The following is a 6,000-nucleotide window of genomic DNA, read 5'->3' as shown; positions in this document are numbered from 1 at the left end:
TGTGGGTAAGTGCAGGCAGGATGTTATACTGACTAGTTTTATGACATTATGTCCTTTTATCTGCTGTCCAAATAATTTGTACTGTCTATTTTTTAAATGGTGTCAGATTAAATCACTACATCAGCAGAAGACATCACTAGTGCACTTCCAAATTCCAAATTCGACATATTCATTGCCATGTTATTTCACCCGTCTTGCCATTATCCTAGTGTTTGTGTTCATTCATTCACAGCTGTTCCCAATTCCATGTTAATTCTATGTGTGTGTAAATAGCCCTTTGTTTCCATCATGTCTCTGTCCAGTAATGTGTACAGTTTGATGTAGTTTACAGAGCTGTTTCTGTTCATTGTTTCATGTTGTACATTTTTCTGTATTTTTAACTAATTTTGTTGTTTTCTAGTTTTTGCTTTACCCTTATATTGTTGTTTGCCAATCACCTGACTTTTGCCTGTTTCCTATTTGAATTTTGCCCTTCGATTTGGATTTGTTTTGTTGCTAACCTTTAAGAAATGTTCTTACCCTTTTGTTTCTGTTTTCATGCATCTATGATACATGACACAAAGTATTATTTAAATTACTTTACTAACAAACTAACACAGAGACTAGTCCAGTAATCTGCTGTTCCTATTATGGAAAGTGAAAAACAATCAACTAAATAGGATAAAATGAAATGGGATAAAGAAGGTTTATTATCCCCTAGGTTGCTCTTATAACAATTTCTAAATGATTTGTAAGGAAGGAAATTTAGTATCAGGATTGGTAATGGTAGCTCAGTGGTAAAGTTGCTGGGTTACTGATCAGAAGGTTCCTTTGGCCCTTGAGCAAGGCCCCAACTCTCTGTGCTCCAGACGCACTGTATCATGGCTGACTATTGCTTCTGAAAAAGCTGGGATATGAGGAAAAAATCATTTCACTGTGCTATAATGTATAGCTGAGAACGTGTCTAGATTACCTATCTATCCCTAGTTCCCTGAGGGAACAAGACACTGCGTTGATTGTTCACGCTCTGAAATAATGTGTGTAATTAGTCAAAAAATGGATGCTGGCCGTCACTGGTGGGGTGACTGGGAGGTCAAGACCCTACTTCCTGGTCGTGACCTCCATATAAAACTCATATGGAGTGAGGCAGTGCCAGCTTCTGTAAGGGAGAAGGAAGTGCTGCAGGGACTCCGGAGGCATGGCATACAGAGGCAGCGTCTCGTTCCCTCGGGAAACTAGGGTTACATATGTAACCTAGAGACATTACCTCTCAGGAACTCAAGCTGTGTCGAAACGCTTGGGAACGAGTGTTTTTGAGACAGCCACACTCTGGGTGAAGTGAGCTCTGACACAGATGGGACCGGGGAGACCAGAGGACTCATAAGATGATGTGATGGCATCAACAATCCACCTGCTCAGAATCTGCTAATTAGCAGGGAGGCCTCTATTGGGAGGGACGTAGCAGACAAGCACCTGATCAGTCTTTCACCAAGGACTCGTTCTGTACTCCAGGAAGGAGGAGTCTGCAAGGGGTCTGCAAGGGCCTTCAAGTCCTCTTCTCTCTTCATAGTGCAGATGGCCATCAAGAACATGGTCTTGATGGAAAGGTGCCTCCAAGATGCCTTGGCAAAAGGTTCAAAGGGGGGGCTCAGACAGAGCCCCCAAAATGCCAGGCAGGTCCCACCCAGGCACTCTAGGTTGTAACCGGGGTCTAAGCCTCCAGGTGCCATGGAAGAAAACGCGTTACCATAGGGTCTCTGCCCAGAGATTGCCTGGTCAAGGGGCATGATAAGCTGAAATGGCAGACGCGTAGACTTTTAGGGAAGCCAACCCCTTGGTGAACTGTCCATGGAGGAAATCCAGCACTGAACCAACCGGTCAGTGGACTGGATCCAGCTGGTGGTGCTCACACCATGAGCAGAACAGATGCCACCTGGCAGCATACAACCTCCTCGTGGAGGGAGCTCTGGAGTGGACCACCTCAGTGGAGTGACCAGAACCTCAGAGCTGTGCCTCTTCAAAAGCCACAGCCACAGCCTCCACAGCTCCGGAAGGGGGTGAAATATGAGACCCCCAAGCTGGGAAAGAAGATCCTTCCTCAAAGGAATCTCCCATGGAGGGTGCTCGAGGAGAGCTACCCGGTCCGTGAACCATGGTTTGCTTGGCCACCTTGGAGCTACCAGGAGGAGACAGACTCTGTCCCAGTGAACTCTTTTCAGAACTCCTGGAAGCAGCGCCCTTCTTTAAACTTCCTGACAGCCGTAAGGATAACCACAAAGCAGGCAGGGGAAAGCTGCGCCCGCAAATTAGTCGAATCCCATATGACACTGAGATAGGTGGTTCTCTGTAATGGAGAAAGCACACTCTTCCTGGCTGTCAGTCGAAGCCCCATCCACACATTTTGTGATGGTACAAGGTGAAAGAGCAAATCCAAACGGAAGATCCCGGTATTAGTAAGCTTCGGCCCTGAAAGCGAACCTCAGAAACTTCCTGTGTGAAAGTAGGATGGATACATGAAAGTACACACCCTTTAGATCTACCATGACATACCAGTCCTTGGATCTGATTTTAAGCACGACCTGCTTAAAGGGCAGCATCCTAAGTCTCACACGTAAGTGGTTCAGCTGATGAAGATCCAAAATAGGACGCAACCCACAGTCCTTTCTGGAAACTATGAAGTACCGGCTATAGAACCCGGACTCTTGTTCTGATGGAGGGACAACCACAATGGCCTCCTTTCTCAGGAGAGTGTTTACTTCTCGTTCTGTGACCAGAGCCTGTTGGGTTCCCACCAGAGTGGGAAAAACCTTGTCGAAACGGGGCGGACAAGACTTCGAAATTAATCAAGTAGCCTCCCTCTACAGTGGGCAGGACCCACAAAGACACGTCTGACAGTGCTTTCCAGGCTGCCAGGAAGTCTCTTGGGGGTATCAGTCTCTTGAGACTGACCTCTGGTGTGCCTAGAGCCGGGGCAGTGCCCTGAAGTGACTCTAGGAGTTCTCCGGGACCACTACGAGACCAGGTGGAGACAAAGGAGGATGCTCGCTGGAACCGGCTGTGCAAGGACTGAAGGGACCAGGTCCCTGAGCAGGCAGGGCGGGCACCGGATACTGTGGTGCAATGCGCCCCTTAACGGGCCAGATCCCCATAACGTCCTATCATTACTTTTTCGCCGTAGCCCTCTTATTGAAGATGACAGTCCTCAGATGTGTCACTTCACAGGGCTTTTTCCCACGCAGGATCCCTGACAGGGTGAGTGCAAGATGCAATGCTCCATTTCTGTACAGCCCCATGAGAGAGGTGTGGGAGGTACTGCTGGTCCACCTGTTTTCTCATCTCTGTTGGACATTTCCGAGAGAGTGAGCCAGAGTTGCCTCTTTTTGTGCTGCAGAATGTGCAACGCCCATCTCGAAACCCTCTGTGAGGTCCAATTGCAAGCTCCAGGAACTGCCGCACCGCTTCGCCTCAGCAAGAGCGAGGGTAGAACCACAAGGAGCACGAGCTGTCTCCTCGGAGAGTGCCGTTTTGGAGCGGAGCGATATTTACATGCAGCTGGCTCTCTCGATAACAGACCTAGTGTGCTCTGCTCCCAGGAACGTATTTTTTATTTTATTTTTTTGACGCAGCTCGAGTTCCTGAAAGTGAAATAAAGGCTATTCAATACTAAGGATGTGGGGAAAAACTTGGGAGACAGAAAGAACATTGACTTAGCTTTAATATTTATTTTAACCACCGGTTTTATTACACCTTCAAAACCGGATCAAAGCAGAGAGTAAAAACAGTGTGAGTGAGGAATAACACACTTCTTCTTGGAGGTACTGTACTTGGACTCCTTATTTGTGATCTTCTCACTGATGCAAAGCGTAGGACACTCTTCCCCTTTCACCAGCTAGGACAAAGCACCACTGTCTGACACATCAGTTTGTAGAAAAAATGAAAGAGAAAATTCAGGCAAATTCAACAGTAAGCCCCCGTTTAAACTCACCTGGTAGTACACCTGCTTGCACTGCTCCATTTACTGGACCCAATTAACACAAGACAAATGCTTTTTACAAAAACTTAACATCACAAAAATAATCTTAAGCAGAGGAAAGTACAAAAAAATTGAAAAGCAAACACTTGAAGCACACACTGGCTCGCAAGCTGCTCCAGCGAAGCACCATTGCTGCTTGCTGCACAGGCTGAAAAGCCCCTGATTTTAGGTTTAAGGAAGGAGAGCAAGAGCTTTGAATATTTCACAAAGCGCCTGTGAAGTTATAGAGAAAGACTTGGGAATAACACAAGATTGCGCCGGTGAGGTTGGCTGCCATCATGACTGCTCTGGCTACTGTTTCTCTTTTTTTGTTTATTTTATACTTTTATTTAATTAGTTACAGTTCCATCTACACAAGATGGACATCATTAGATATGACAGAGACACTCATATCTATTGGTGTACAATGCACTTACCTTTCGCCGTTTTAAACCCGGACCCAGTTGGCCGAGCGAAATCCTGAGGGAGAACAATGGACGCGACCCGTACCGCGCTCCCTTACCTAGAATCCTGTTAGCCAGCATTCAGTGACTGGAGAACAAGCTTTATGACCTCAGGGCAAGGGTCAAGTTCTAGCGAGACATTCGGGAATGCAACCTTCTCTGCTTCACCAAGACATGGCTGAACCCAGCGGTACCAGACCACGCCATCCATCCAGCCGAGTTTTTCTTGGTTTACCGCATGGACAGAACACTGGAGTCGGGGAAGTCAAGAGGAGGTGGATTGTGTCTGATAGTGAACAACCACTGGTGCAACAGCGCGAGCATTGTTCCCCTTTCACCAACCTCAAGCGCGCACTACCGAACTTTCATCAGCACATCACCTGCCCCACCAGGGGCAAAAGGACACTGGACCACTGTTACACACCATTCAAGAACAGCTACAAGGCACAATCACGTCCACCGTTTGGGAAATCGGACCATGCAGCCATCTTCCTCATGCCTGTTTCCAAACAAAGGCTGGACTGACCAATCGGTGGCCGCTCTGCAGGGACTAAGAACAATCACGGACTATAGAACACCATCTTCTAGAATGGTGAATGCGGACGCTTCCCTGGCAGACAAGCTAAACACCTTTTTTACGCTCATTTCGATGCTGCATCTCGGAGCATGGCGTGAGGAGGGCATTCAAGAGAGTAAATACCAGGAAGGCAGCTGGACCAGATGGCATCACAGTTCTGGTTCTAAAATCCTGCGCTGACCAGCTAGCACTGGTGTTCACTGAGTTATTCAACCTCTCACTGGAACAGTCCCCTCATGTTTCAAACAGTCCACCATTGTTCCTGTCCCAAAGAAACCCCAGCCCGCCTGCCTAAACAACTATCGCCCTATAGCCTTGACCTCTGTAGTGATGAAGTGCTTTGAGAGGCTGGTCAGAGACTTCATCACTGCATCACTACCAGACACACTGGACCCATTACAGTTTGCGTACGATCAGAATCGTTCTACTGAGGACGCCATTGCTCATCTCCTCCAACTACGATGAGTCACCTGGACCACAGAAATAGGAATTATACAAAGATGCTGTTTGTTGACTACAGTTCAGCATTTAACACAATAATTCCCTCCACACTCACCTCTAAGTTGGAGGTCCTGAGACTGCCGCTGTGCCAATGGATCTCTAACTTCCTGACAGACAGACCACAAGCCGTATGGGTGGACAAACCCACCTCATCCACCCTCACTCTCAGCACTGGAGCTCCCCAGGGTTGTGTTCTGAGCCCCCTGCTGTACTCACTGTACACATATGACTGTGTGGCCACTTCCAACTCCACAACCATCGTCAAGTTTGCTGAAGACACAGTTGTGGTGGGCCTGATCTCCAACAACGACGGGACGGCCTACCGACAGGAGGATAAAAACCTGGCGAGATGGTGCTAGGAGAACAATCTTCTCCTGAACGTCAGCAAGACTAAGGAGTTGATCGTGGACTTCAGCACGAAGCAGGGGCGGTCATAACAACCGCTTAACATCAATGGGACTCCAAAA

Source organism: Silurus aristotelis, assembly GCF_946808225.1.
Source record: "Silurus aristotelis genome assembly, chromosome: 17".
Taxonomy (NCBI): domain Eukaryota; kingdom Metazoa; phylum Chordata; class Actinopteri; order Siluriformes; family Siluridae; genus Silurus; species Silurus aristotelis.
Note: the sequence above shows the minus strand (reverse complement) of the source record.